This window comes from Pseudorasbora parva, chromosome 22 (assembly GCF_024679245.1).
Source record: "Pseudorasbora parva isolate DD20220531a chromosome 22, ASM2467924v1, whole genome shotgun sequence".
In the NCBI taxonomy this organism is placed as follows: domain Eukaryota; kingdom Metazoa; phylum Chordata; class Actinopteri; order Cypriniformes; family Gobionidae; genus Pseudorasbora; species Pseudorasbora parva.
The window spans coordinates 26,444,692-26,460,227 of NC_090193.1; the positions used below are offsets into that span (position 1 = coordinate 26,444,692).

Sequence of the window (15,536 nt, forward strand, 5' to 3'; positions counted from 1 at the left end):
TACAGTGCAAGGAACAACACACCGAATCATGATTTTCCTTCGGATCTGAAAGGGAAGAGGAAAAAAGCTAACAATGTTCGTTTGATGAGGACAAGAGAGTGCTGAGATTTACAACCCCCATCAATCATCTTCCTCCGCAAGGTAACATCGTGTGGTTCTCAGAAGCCACAAGGGATTTCTGTGTACCTGTGAGGAAGGAACAAGGGCGGCACACCAATCTTTCAACAGACTATATCATGAGCATCATAAATAAATGGCTCCTTTGTCATATCACACACATTGCACCACCTGACTCTGACACGGAGAGTGCCGCTATGTCACTTCCGTGAGGAATTGTGTGCATTGTGTGTCAATTACCACAGGCTTTGACAGGAGATATGAAATGGTGCTTGTCATTTCCCTCATCATTATGTCTGACAGCGTTCATCCTTCGCCGTTCCCTTTAACGGATACCATCTCAGCACTGCCTGTTCTTTCCTCCCCTCCCTTTCGTGACTCAGACTTCACAGCCGGCTGCACACCTGAACTGATGCTGCTAATTGAAGTCTCTTCAAGTGCCCTTTTCTCTGTATCTCTGTATCTGCTCCTGTTACCTGCGTACACTTACAAAGCTCCTAATGTGACTTATTCTGTTCTCAGACGTGTTACACTGCAAATTCCCTTTTTTCATTCTTTCTGGATGCTGGTCTTTATCCTACAGTGCACTTTAATAGCCAGAGAACGGGTCTTCAATCTGTTTCAGCCCAAGGACCCCCAGTAAGGAGACGACACGGAGACCCTCTGTTACATTTTGTATAAAACTAGCATTCTAAGCCCGGTCTATATTAACACAGGCTGATCTCTTGAAATGGCATATGACACGCCAATTTGTATGCCATTCTGGTGTGCTATTAAGACGCATAAGCATTTTTATCAACACCATTTCATTCTATCCCCCTACACTGCCCCTACCCCTAAACCTACCCAACACACACACACACACACACACACACACACACACGGCGTAAACATACACGCGAATAGCTCAAAATGCGTTCAAATAACACGCCACTTGGCTTTAGAAAATGCCGTGTATGTTTATGCAAAGTTTTGATGAACATAACATATATAATGTAATGTTGCTTCATAAAATGATTGTAGAATCACTGTAGTAAGATGGGCTTTGTAACAACGTCTTTAGTGCCTTTTATGCGTCTTGAGAGAGGAAATGACATTGGTGTCAATGAAGGCCTGTCTTAGCCATCGGATTTCAACAAAAATATCTTCATTTGTGTTCTGAAGATGAACGGAGGTCTTACGGGTGTTACTCATGAGGGTGAGTAATTAATGACAGAATTTTAATTTTTGGGTGAACTAACCGTTTAAAGTTGAGGAGCAAATATGGCCAAGTCTGTTCTTACAAAAGCTATAGAGAACAAATTGTTTAATTACATTAGAAAGTCTATGGATGCAAGAACACTTACAAAACACTAAAAGTTCCTAGAGACACAGCTGGCAGCCTTATTCATAAGCTTAAAATGTACTGTACCAAAAAAAACATTTACAATATTACATTTACATTTTCAAAAACATTAGGGTTTTGAAGAAAAAGCACAATACCATTAAAGGGGAATAAAATGAGCACCTTAGAAAAACCCTCAATTCACTACTTCCAAAGACTTGCAAGATGACCTGATGAAAGCAGGAAACAACATTTCAATGCAGAGTATAATAAGAACACTAGACAAGCATGGCCTTCATGTTGGGACATTTTGCCGAATGTCACTCTTGACCAAGAAGAACATAAAAGGTTGATTTGAACACACACACACACACACACACACACACACACACACACACACACACACACACACACACACACACACACACACACACATACACACATACACACACACACACATATATAAATAATTGTACGAATTCAAATGTTTGTGGAGGAAAAAAAACAGGGTAAATTAAGGTTTATTAATAATAATCTGTAATTTAACCCCATTTTTTTTTATCTCTTCACAAAATTAGTTTGAGATTAAAGAGCATATTGCAGGTTAAAGACTCCAGTGAGTCAGTGTATAGAAAAATAATGTAGGACCTACATTTTCTTTAAAATATACTTGTTAATATGCTAATAAGGCTTTTTGAGTCGTTTTTGTGAGAATTTTACTTCCGCATCTAAAAATGCACAAACCGGAAGTGACATAACGAGAGGGAGTGCGGTGACTTTCAACCATAGGAAAACAATGGATCGCTGTGGAAATTCTAAATGTTTATTAATACTCATATGGCAGACCACAGCCATGCAATTATGACACACAATAAGGGACAGGCCAGGATTAGACAGAACAATGATTAGAGGAGATGATTTGAATTGTTGTGTGAGGAGAAACAGTGGAAAACAGAGCAGGTGAGAGAGTTGGCTCATAACATTATACGCTAACACTGTGCTCAGATTACAATACTTTACAGATAATTATCATGTATCAGGCAATTGCAAAGCTATTGGTCATCTAGGGGGATTGATACCAATAACAGAAACTAATAATAAGTTCAGACCATCTAGCTTAAGTCACACTCGCCGTCCACATTAGATGTTAAAGCCGGGCGCGGCGCGTAACGTTACCCGGTGCTGTTTTTCCTGTCATGAGCTCGCAGACGATGTTTTCTCTCGAGTAGACATTGTGGATGCTCGTGGCTCGCAGCATGTGAGGAAAAACAAGACGAGCCGAGCACGTTTCTCGCACCTCCATATCTCACAATATTTTTTAAACATACAAAATAAAAAAATTCGGGAGTCGGCTCGATTTTCACCAGCATGGCTGTCCCCTATTGCCAAATCATGCACAACAATGTCACAGGCTAGATCTACGAGTATTATTATGCTATAGCTCAGTTGCTGCAACCATACAGTGCATTTTTACACACACACACACACATCTTTCTCACTCTCTGGTTGTTTCTGTTGAAAGGCCTGCTGTTCTATGCTTTTCAACAAATCATTTGCACACAATTAATGTTTTCTATCTAAAGCTAGCAGCAACATTGAGTCTCCAGTCTCTGTTTAACGCAAACACTCGTGTGTATGTGTGTTCGCCCGGATCGCCTCAGTTACGGTGCTCAGTTCACGCGGTTTCTCCGAGCTGATCGTCTGACGGATCCGTGACCGACCGTCGCACCTCCCGCCGCGGACGAGCCACAGACAGTATAACGTGTTATTGTGATCTCTTATTCACTCATTCTGTGTTATGGGTTTATTTTGAGCCGATTCACCGTCGATAGTGTGAGGATGTATGACGTTTTGAGTATGTATTTGAGTGAACGATGTACATATATGTATACATGGCTTGAATAACATACAGTGTGAGACTATGCATTTGTGTTTATGTAGCCTACATACTTTGTATTAATCAGTGTTGAAATTGATTCATGTAAAAACAATAACCAAGAAGCACTGCGTGTGAGTGTTTAATCATTTAATATTATCCTTTAACTACACAAGTATTGAAATGTTAAACTCGATCATATTGCTGATAATCCGCGATGTAAAGTGAACACACACACACACCACCGCGTGTGTCAAAGCATATGCAGAAGTGAATACACTGATTACTACAGAATACCAACCTATTCTGCACTGAAGCAATGCAGAGCTTGGCAGACGACTCCCTCTCGTGACGTAATATGACGCCATGTTGAACAAAAAAAACTAGTTTTTTACAAACAGCCAAGGAAACGGCCACTTTATCTGCAAAATTTGTGCTCTTATGTCTTTTAAAAATATTTTAAATCCTTCATTACCTTTTCATATGGCATTTTCATGCAAGGTTATATGTTCATCAAAAAAAATGTTTAACCTGCAATATGCTCATTAAACAAAAATGGGCAGACACCTTAAAGTAATGCCATGGACCCCATGAGGTTTGCAGACATAGAGGGTACCCACACTCACATGCTCAAGAATCAGGAAAAAGCCATGGAAACGAATAAAGATTTTAAAAACAACATTTTAATAAATAGACTGGAAGGACATGGAACAACTAAAAAAGTCATGAAAATCATTGCTTAAAATGTGTGACAACCCTGAAGCCAAGAGCGGTCCATTTTCAGTCCGGCTGAGTCAATAATATCCCTGTTGTGTCATGGCATCGTTTTCAGAGATGGGTCAATAGTGATGACTGAAATCACATTTCTGCTTTTTTATGTCTGCCAAGTTCTGCAGATACTTTTTGGTTACAAGATATTGATTGAAAGCTTTCGTTCCGGACTGAAAATGTCCCGCATCTAAGAATGCTCTTCACATATCTGTGCTCTGCTGGGTTACTAATGGCATGACAAAGCCAGATGAACCATTTACTGCATATTTATGACATTGAAATGGGTAGTTTGTTGAAAAACTTAATTTACTCATGCAAGGTATATGTGCACGACTTTTTGTATAATAAGATGAAGCTGTGAAGTGCAGCATATTATTCAATGCTTTTTTTTTTTTTTGGTGCACTGAGGCTGTTAAATAAATGGAGAAAATGAACAGTCATTACCATAATAGCTACCTGTTTAAGTGGAAAGTAAAGATAAAACTGGGCAATGGTGCATTAAGAGGTTTACGGACCTCTAACCTGATGCACTTCTAGTAGTAAAGTATAGCTCTGTACTGACTGGAGCACCTTCTGGAACTGTGATCTGGTTATATTACGCTGTGTTTGACCATCTTGAGTAATGGTCTTCCTTTCTGTCTTGCTGAAAGTTTAAGAAATTACTCATGACAATGAAAAGGTCCCACAGGACATAGAAGCTGTCAAAACATTTCTTAAATAAATAAATAAAAATCTAAAGATGTTTTGCACTGATACTCAAAGATATTTCTCTTTGGCATTGACCTTTGAGCACATGCTTTGGCTGAAGTGAAAACCATCCATACAAATGTAATGTTTAATGGACCGTAGTCAGGGGTAGACGCCATATTTCATTTAATGTGAATTAAAACCGAAACTGTGAGGGATACATGTACAGCCCAATCAATAAGTTGTACTGTGTTTCAATTTAAGGGCATCTAATTTTTACACGCCATGTGCGGTATTACGAAAAAACAACAACAACAAACAACAGCTTTTGGGCACTTTCAGTTAGTTGCCCAGTGAAAGACCATCTTAGCCTGGTTAAAGCAAAAAAAACTATATTATATATATATATATATATATATATATATATATATATATATATATATATATATATATATATATATATATATATATATATATATATATATATATATATAAAACTATATTAAAAATATTTTATATATAAAACTTGCTAAAATAAATCCAAGTGCTGTATATAAATATATGGAAAAAAAAATATTTTCTTGCAAATACTATATTTTCAGTTTCAAGGAAGAATAACACACTCATTAACATTAACATCATATAAAACATAACATATACCCTGATTAAAGACTTTTATTTCCATCTTCCCTCAGATTCAACTTGCTAAACCCCTCATGACTCACTCATTTGAGAGATTTTTAATGGAGCTATTGAAGGCACTTTGCACCCAACCCTGCTGAGAAAGTTCATTTCTGAAATATTTCTGTCGCAAAGAGCAAATAAAACGACTATTTAGAAAGAGCCTTTATAGGGTTCATTTTTCCCTTTTACACTACCAAAGTGCCATCCTCGTGTTGCCTTTGGACAATTTAGAGAGTCATTATCATTAAACTTTCACACATTCCAGACATTTCTGAATATCAAGACTGCTTACCCCAGCGATAATTCTGTTTGAATACAAGATCATTAGGCTAAAAAATATTTGCTGCCCTTTCTTATCACATTAGTGCCACAAAGGCAGCCAAACATAACAAACAAACATATCAATTAAAGTGAAATAATACAGTCTGGAGTGGTCAGATGACCTTGTGTAGCATTACGCTGGCATCCTCCATACTAGATATAACGCTTTATCAAGAAGTCAGAGGTTATAAAAATAATGAAGCTTTGCCATAAGGATCTGCTGACACAAATAGCTGTGCAGAAGAAAATGCATGAACTTTTGGAGGAAAATATGGCTGGAGGGCTTTGCTATGGTTGCTAGGGTGTTCTGAGTCAGTTGCAAGAATTGTATGGGAGGTTGATTACTGAGCCAAGTCAGAAAAGCCCACCTCAACTCTATCCCTACTGAAAAAAAAGCATCTTAAACTAGTCTAAGCTGGTTTTAGATAGGTTTTTGGGCACTTTTAGTTAGTTGTCCATTGAAAGACCTTAGCCTGGTTGAAGCAAAAATGTAATGTATCATGTCTCAATCAGCAGTGGAAAGATGTCAATAAAACAGCTTGAGAACAATGGTGTGTAACGTTAAATTTACCTCAGAAAAGCCATTTAATGGCCAAAGTTAGCTAGAAATTTTTTATATGGAAAATATATGCATATATGACATTACATATTTATTATATTTGTATAATTATAAAAAATGCATCATATAATTTAAGTTGTTAATTTCAACCTTTAATAATAATAAAAATAAGCTGACAGGGCTCATCGGTTTACAGCATTAAATGATTTCTTTTTTTCTAGCTAAATATTAACATGTAGCCACTGTAGCTGGTATTTATTCAAATTAATCGATATTGAATCAAGATTGGAATCAAAACGCAAGCTTATGAAATCGTGAAATCTTTGTAAGACACTAATAAAAACAGTAGCCTAACAATCACTGTACCATGTAAACATGCTGTCACCGATATTAATGAAATTCCGTTTAGTTACCAAATGTTTTGACAATCATAATACACATTGATACAAGTTTTTTTTTCTTCAATTCCCCCCACGCCACATTTTTCCAACCTGTCTTAATTCTCACTCCAAGCTACAGCACTGCTGCATTTTTTAATGTCGCTAGGCAACTCCCGAATCAACTTTCCTGTCAGTCTAATCAGGATAACCGTATATGGTTACGCCAAAATAGAAGGCCAGCCTCTCCATTCATTTGATTGGACAATGGAAAGAAAAGAAAAAAAACGCGAATGAAGGCGCTTTCTCGATCAGAGTTGATTTTTTTCATGTGCTCAGAGCACGCCTACAAAAATGCGAGGCGCAGCAGGCGGCTAAAACGTGAGGCCCCCGGGGTGCATAAACAGCGCGCAAAATGCTTACTGCCAATACAAAACTATTTAAAAAAGGCGCCTCTCACTGCAAAAAACGCGTTCTGTCTGATCAGGGCCTTAGGCTGCGGTTTCAGCATTTTATTGTTTTTGTTGATATTCTCTCAATATTAACATACAACTAAAATACAGTTATAGACAAATCTGCTAAGAGTGTTGCTATGAATACTGCTGACAAATTGGCTGGCCCCTGGTAGCTCACCTCTGTCTCCCTGGTGACAGCCAAAACCCACACATACACACTACAGAGAGGTCGATTTTTCCTAGGTGGGCAAGAGGTCAACTCGGCCAGACTTGGAGGCAGCATATTGTCAATCAGTGTGTCTCTAGGCACCCCTGCACTCGCTTATTAATGCAATACCTGTCAACACAACATATCACTCAAGATATCTAGACCAGTGACCTGGCTTAAAATACCTCTGTAGAGTGGGAGGGGCTTGTGCCTATTGATGTGTTTTTGGTCACGCCACTGCACCAATTGTGAGCATAAGATGGATTAATTGTATAGGCCTAGTTTATTTGGATAAAACTAAAGCTGCAATTATCCCTTTCTTCAGTTGTTTGCTGATGTTAATCTCCCTCTGTATTCTACAGACGTGACAGTCAGTGCTCCTCTGTTAAAGCCACTATAACAAGAAAAAAATGCATTATTAATCATCACTAAATAGAAGGAAGAGAAAAAATGAACATGAGAAAAGTCATATAAAACATTCTTACACAAGTAGGTGCATGCTTTATCATGTAAGAATTTTGTAAATACTGCACCTATGTGATCTATGTGTTACACCTTTAAAAACAAACAAAACATCAGTACAATTTAAAAATCTATAGTATAGCAAAATATGCTGGATATGCAAATGCTGTACATTGGTGGATTAAAACCCACAAACTTTTATTGAAAGCAAAAATTAGCAATTTTTCTTCATTTTTATCCTCCTTAATTCATTAGGTATTCACTATATCATATCCACATACTGAGATTTATGAACATTTAATCTGGAGAAAGCCAATTAAATGTGAATTAGTGCCAAAGTGGTTTCTGATTTGTAAATGCTGCATTTGTATTTTTAACTATGAGGCTGAAATTAACTGAAATTAACCGTTTTGAAAATCCATCACATTTATAAAAAAAAAATTATAATCTAGATTTAATGTCAAGAGTTGTAATGTAGATCCTTAAGCATAAGGAAAATATTTATATTGTCAATATTACAATCAATACTGTAAATCAAATTTCCTGTTGAAGTTGACCTCTGTATATCTAGACCTAATGAATAAATGAATGTGTCAAGTCTCATGAATGAACCGTTACCATAGATCTGTATTCTTAGGACACGCCCACCTCATGTCTCTCAGACACAAACATGAACCTCATCCAAATTCAGAACGGAGGAACGCTGACAGTACAAAAAAAGCTTTTCTCACTTAGATGCATTACCCAGCAGTTACAGAGAATCATTAGCACGGCTATGCCGCAGATGGCATTGATGAATCGAAACAATCTTCTCTGTGATTGTGGTAAAAGAGAGAAGGGTTGGAAAAACTTGTGGAAGGAGAAATGCTCAAGGCAGCCTGAAAGTTGGGCCCTCCAAAGGAGAGAGTTTTGTTTTTTGGCATTGATGGAGCACAGAAGGATATTATGTGGGTTCAGAAACCCGAAAATCCTTCATGCTACCGTTTAAGAGAGTCTTTATTTTTGGACTGCAACAATGTGATCCTTAAGGCCAAATTCAGGGAACAGAAACAAATTAATTTCACTTGTAGAGTAAATTTAGAGTTAATATTACAAATCTAATTTAATTGTGCAAATGAGCTTCACCTTGTAAGGGTGGATCGCCTACAGGGGTTCAGGCTGCAGGGTTTCTGAACAACTAAAGAAACGTTATCAGCAAGATGGTACATTTCTTGTCTATAACCACCCATTACAACTTATTCCAGCGACGGAAATAAGCGCAGTTACAATAGCAAAATATGTGGGAGAGCGTTGCTTCAATGAGGCTATATTGTATTGCAATAGGTAACACTTCAAAGTCAATACCAAATCAAAACTAGTTAACAAATAATTTATAATTGAAAGAATTTAATGACAAAATCTGGTTATGGTTATAGTTACAAAATAGATGTATGAGATGATAATAAAAACTTATCTCATTAATCGTACCCAGCATGCATAGAATGTTACGAGAGAGAGAGAGAGAGAGAGAGAGAGAGAGAGAGAGAGAGAGAGAGAGAGAGAGAGAGAGAGAGAGAGAGAGAGAGAGAGAGAGAGAGAGAGAGAGAGAGAGAGAGAGAGAGAGAGAGGGAGAGAGAGAGAGAGGGAGGGAGAGGTAGAGAGAGCAACAGTTCCAATCTTCATTCTTCTGACTGAAACCCTAATGTGAGACATTGAAACTGACCAATCAGACTAAACTTCCCCCACTGTACTACAGGTGTGGCACACATTTGGCCTTCAGGCCTTCAGCATCTCTTTGTCTTTAGGAATTCCAAATGGCCCTTCTAATAAGAGAGGGGGTTGAAAACAATACAGCAAATGTCTTTGTTCAATTTAAAAATCAAATATCTTTGATTATTTTCAATTCTTTCAACCTGTTCATGACAAATAATCTTTGAAGAAACAAAGTGTGCAAATGTAATTTCAAACTGAAAACTGCAGAAGTCCCAAGCTTAAGTGACCATGGAAGTACTGAATAGAACACAACAGCTCTACCTGGCTTCAAGTGACACACACACACACACACACACACACACACACACACACACACACACACACACACACACACACACACACACATATATATAAAACGTAAAAAAAAATACACTACAGAAAATTTATACTACAGAATTCGATACAATATTCTGCCCAAAAATTTGAAATATTCAGAATATATTGAGTGTGGAATCACAATGTGGTGCATGTCTTTGAAAATCTTGTGAAATATAAAATAATAAATGCATCTCTACCTCAGTGAAACATGGAGGAAGAGGTGTCATTGTGTGGTGAGACATTTTAGCTGCTGTTATTGGTGAGTTACTTCACTGTAAAAAAATAAGAAGTAATTTAATGTTTTAGAGTACAGGAGAATACTGCTGAATTTCTTGTTTCCTACAAATGAAAAGCTGTTATCTAAAGAGAAATTATCAGGTATTCTTTTTTCAACAAGACAATGCTCCTGCCCAAATTGCAAAAACATCCGAAAAATCAATCAGGCTAATTTTTTGGCCTGGTCATGAGTCCAGATTTGAACCCTGTAGTGAATATTTGGTCTCACATTAAACTCAAATGAACTGGGAGACATTTTTCAACTACTCACACACCGTCTTTCGGATGAGACGTTAAACAGAGGTCCTGTCTCTCTGTGGTCATTAAAAATCCCAGGATGTCCTTCGATAAAGAGTAGGGGTGTAACCCCGGCATCCTGGCAAAATTTGCCAATTGGCCTCTGTCCATCATGGCCTCCTAAAAAAAAAAAAATCCCCATATCCTAATTGGCTTCATCACTTGGCAATATGGCGCAATATGGCTGCCGTCGCATCATCCAAGTGGATGCTGCACAGAGATTCCCCCCTTCTATGTAAAGCGCTTTGAGTGCCTTGAAAAGCGCTATATAAATCGAACGCATTATTACTCATGAACTGTTTGAGGCCATTAGCATTGCTTGGAACAACACTGACTCAACCCAAAAAAAATATGGGCGTAGTGTCCGTGACGTTGCCTGTATAGGTTTCTGTAAAGCATTTTTGAAGCCTAAAGTTGCCATCTTGGTGGCGCGTGACTCCAGCATAATTGTAAATGTGCAAAGAGATGGGACGTGGGTGGAGCTGAGGTGCCTGGATGCTCAAACCACGGTCGCATAGCTCGACCATAGTGACAATCCACCTGTCACTTGTGGCCACACCCTTAATTATGCAGAACTTAAAGGCTTAATATAATTTAAACTAATGGGTTTAAAATGAGCTGTATAGACCAAAGCCAGGCTGCAAGTTTGTGCAGTTTAACATGAAGGAGATACAGATTTGACTCCCTTTTGGAGCCTGTCTCTAGCAGCCATTCAATGAATTGCAGGTTAAGTCACTTACGCGTTGGCTTCAAGAGAGACCACGGGAGGTCACTTGATAAAAAGCTGTCTGCAAAGTGGGGAAGACTATTCTGTGAATCTATAGTATTTGTGCAATTCTTGGTCATTTCCTGACCAGTGTTGTGTGATTAAAATGGTTAAGACAAGGGGGTGTCCAAACTTGGTCCGGGAGGGCCACTGTCCTGCACGGTTTAGCTCCAGCTTGCCTCAACACACCTGCTGGAAGCTTCTAGTATGCCTAGTAAGACCTTTATTAGCTGGTTCAGCTGGGTTTTATTGGGGTTGGAGCTAAACTCTGAAGACAGCCCCTGGTTAAGACATTAAAAGACCACTAAATATTTTGTTATTTTGGCTTGGCCCCTTTTTATTGCCCAGTAGTGTATATACGCACATATATTTGATCTAATACTCTGACTGCAAAATATTTCCTGTCTGGTTTGTGACTGGAATACCATTCACATGATGTGAGACCCTTTGGGCTCATGTTCACTGTCCTGATAGGTGCAGGTGATCAAAATCTTAAACCCTGTCTCCATCATCTCTCTCAACCCTCAGAAATTCAGTTTGAGTTCTGTCCCCGTGGACAGGATGTTGCCAGTGGCTGGAAAAATGTTGTTTATTAATCTGTATTTATAGTCATGGACAACGGAGGAAATCAATAGGCACTGCATTCACTGCACATTAAGCCTGAGACGATGCTTCAAGGGCTGTGTGATTGACTGTCACTTCGTGTGTGTGGATACTGTCAGCTCCGCAGCAATCCACTGCCCAGAGCAGAGGCTTTCTGCAGACACGCTCTTTACCTCATCAGAGACCTGCCACTTCCGTCACAGACAGATAAAATGCTGCAGAGGAAATCAGTAACAGCCGTGAATACATGCATTCATCAGAAAGACTGTACTTGACCAGCAAAGTTTTACTAATGAACCAGCTAACAATACAGAGTTTTTCCTGGGTTAAAAATGGTGTTCGGTGGTGGTGGACAAACACACTGTAAAAGTACTCTACCCATGTGAACTGCAAGCCCAGTACAGACAATAAATCCAAAGTAAATGCAGCTTGTAATATTATTAACTAATCCTATTTATTCATTAAATAAAAAAGAAAAGAAATCAATGTCAGAAGAGATCATAAAACAAAGTACTTAGAACTTTTTAATACTTAAAAATCAGTCAATTTATATGTAAAAAGTCAGTGACTGAGTTGAAAAGTGAGTAATAAAACAACAAAGTAACGCATTACATAGAAAAAGTGGCAGTTTCATTATTTTGCATTTACAATTGTCTCAGATTGTTCTGTTGGATACTTTGCAATGGTTATGACTGTCAATCGGATTCAATCGCACATGTAAATATGGTTGTCAAATCTAGAAACTTTACAATAGTTACCAGCATGAAAATATTATATACAGAAAGCGAGTAAAGATGACTGCCAATAATCAATGAAGCTGGATTCACAAGCGTGCAGATCAAAAAGCTAATATTTTACAGTGTTGATTGAACACATCTGATTGGCCATTGAGGTCACACGCTCAACAGATGTCCGTGATTGGCTACAAATTTCAACGCTGCAAAATCACGTTGTAAATAGAAACATTTGACACTCTTCACAGAACACTTGCATAAACACTCATGGGAGCATTTTAAAGTGTAGCCAGCTATCAGCGGTTACTGGTTCTGCAGAATGTGGTTAAATGATCAATTTAATCTTTGGCAGGACAAAGATTAATTTTGCTGGCAGCTAAACTATTTTCAATTTAGGAAAAACTCTGCAAATAACACAGTTGATTATGTTTAAAATGTTCATGCGCCAGCTGAAGAACGGCCATTGCAATAAATGAGAACACTAACGGAAATTCATGCCAGTGCTGTCAGCAGGGATGAGACATGATTTGCCAGTTTCTTTAACGACAGCTGAGATTAGGATTCGGGTAGGGAATGAGTCCTGGATCAGCGTGAAAGGCCAATGTCTGTTCTCAGATCATTAAACAGCACCATGATGCGATGCACACAAGTGGCAGATGGAATACAAAGGTCAGCAATTAAGCAACATGAAACAGGGACAGTAAGGGGAAGCAGGGGGTAGGAAGAATCCCAAAAGCGATAAGCAGAGGAACATTAGATGCTGTTCATTTAATCTATATAGCTTATCTTTATACATGGAACTGTAGAATTAACCAGCTCAAAAAAAATTTCACTAAAACCGCTGGTTTAGGATCAGTTTCCCTTTCCAAATCCATGTCTGACTAAACGAAACGTCACTAGTGACATGTGAAAAACTGACCATAGATCAGTAGCTGCAGGCATCGTCATCCTTAGCGTTTGCCAAATGAATCTTAAGAGAAAATATATATACTTCCAAAATGACTTTACATTTCTACACCAACTTTAAATAAGCATCAGATAACTCTGGCCAAAAACGATGACCTGGTAATTATTGAGGTTATGGATAAAAAATAAATTCATAAATATTAATAAAAATCCACTAAATAAAGTTAACTTAGTCATCATCAGGTGGAATCTAAATGGAATGCACATGTAAAACCAGGCAGATATGAACATGCATAAAATGGTCTAATATTAACTAAAACATAATAATTAACTAAAATCGCCTCAAAAGCAAAATGGTGCTGATCTATCATGTACAGCCAAACCAAAATGTATTCAGACACCTTCAACATTTTCTCACATATTTACAGTTTATTTGCTATAGTTTAGAAAATGGTAATAAAATATGACAAGAACTCAGAGTTAAAGAAGAGGTTCAAGTGTAGCATTTTTTCTAATAAGGAACTAAAAAATAAATATCAATATGACATATAGCTGCTGTTATAACATTGTAGCTGTGTAAATAACGATACAAAATCCCCTGGAGTGTGCATTATGTGCTGAATGCTTAACAGAAAACGTATGGCTTCGGATGCCAGGAAATGTATTCTAAAGTTTTTGTAAATGAAAAAAGTCTTATGAGGGAGACTAAACCTCCAGCTCTTAGACATCAGCTTTGGCCTGCGCTCAGTTCAGCCTATACAGTACCAGACACACACTAATGTGAAAGTCCTGGAAACTCATTACTCACTCCTGTTCTTTTGTGTATGTGATGATGGATCAGTCAAACAAAATGTATTAAAGAAGCATTATCATGATAATAAACTGAAAGCTCACTATCAAAGGTGACAAAGTATCACTAAATTAAGTGCGCAAACCATTTGAATGACAATGGCTGTCAAAAGACAAAGCTGCAGGCGATGATTCAAAGAGCCACTTCGCCGCAGAAGGCCATTGCAGTTATATTCATAACTGGTGTGGGGAAAAAAACGCTTCGTAGGCAGTTTGGAGATATCCAAAGACGTCAATGGAGCTATGCAGTACTCTGGGCTTGGATGAATCATAATAATATCTGATAAATAGTTGCCTTCATGAGTTTAAGCAAATTGAATTTCTTACAACAACTGCCTTGTGGCGAATATATGCAGTACTGATGTAGTATTACTCTATCAGTCAAGTGGGTTCGGTAGTCTGGACCCTATGTGGAGAATTCAGCACTTTATCTCTCTCTCTCTCTCTCTCTCTCTCTCTCTCTCTCTCTCTCTCTCACACACACTCTCTCTCTCTCTCTCTCTCTCACTCACTCACACACACACACAATTTAAATATTACATGCAGTCATATTTCTCATTGTATCTTTAAAGAGAATACCTCTCTATCCTAATGAATAGAATAAAGAGCAAACAGACAGTTCCATGCGGAATGTTAGGAGTGACGAGGCGTGTCAGAATAATGCGAGGAAAGAATCTCTTTGAACACGGGATCTGTTCATGTGAGGTCAGCTGTGACAATAAATATTTCAATAGACTGCTTTCTGTAATATCCGCTTGAAACGCTGAAAGATGAGTCTTTTATCAGCAGCGGGAGCCGGAGGACTAGTCAAAAACAACACAAGACACCGGTATTCCTTGAGAGTTTTTCTTGATCCTCCTGTTGAGTACAGTTTTGAAAATCAACTCCCACATATCTATACATCCACCATATTTCACAGAGCTCTATTGAGTTTCACCATGAGATAAGAAAGAATACAAAAAAAGTATTCTGGATTATTTATCTGGTCTGAGACTAATTCTGTTTTTTATTTGGTGCTTTAGCCCAGGGGTTTGAAACAGTTCATTTTGACAGCAAATTGCTTTAGTTTTACTTTCAAACTTTTGATGGCAAGGACCTCAAATATGATAATCTCCTTGAAAGGGACCCCTTGCTAAGATACAAAGAGCCATTTGTATTGTGTGAGGAAAAAGTAGCAAGTACAATAAGACAACA

General features: G+C 38.0%; 1 protein-coding gene across 6 annotated transcripts in view; it reads right to left on the bottom strand.

Annotated features, from left to right (window-relative positions):
• Positions 1-15,536, bottom strand: part of kaznb (kazrin, periplakin interacting protein b) — a 195,748-nt gene that overhangs the window by 40,820 nt on the left and 139,392 nt on the right. The window lies entirely within an intron of this gene.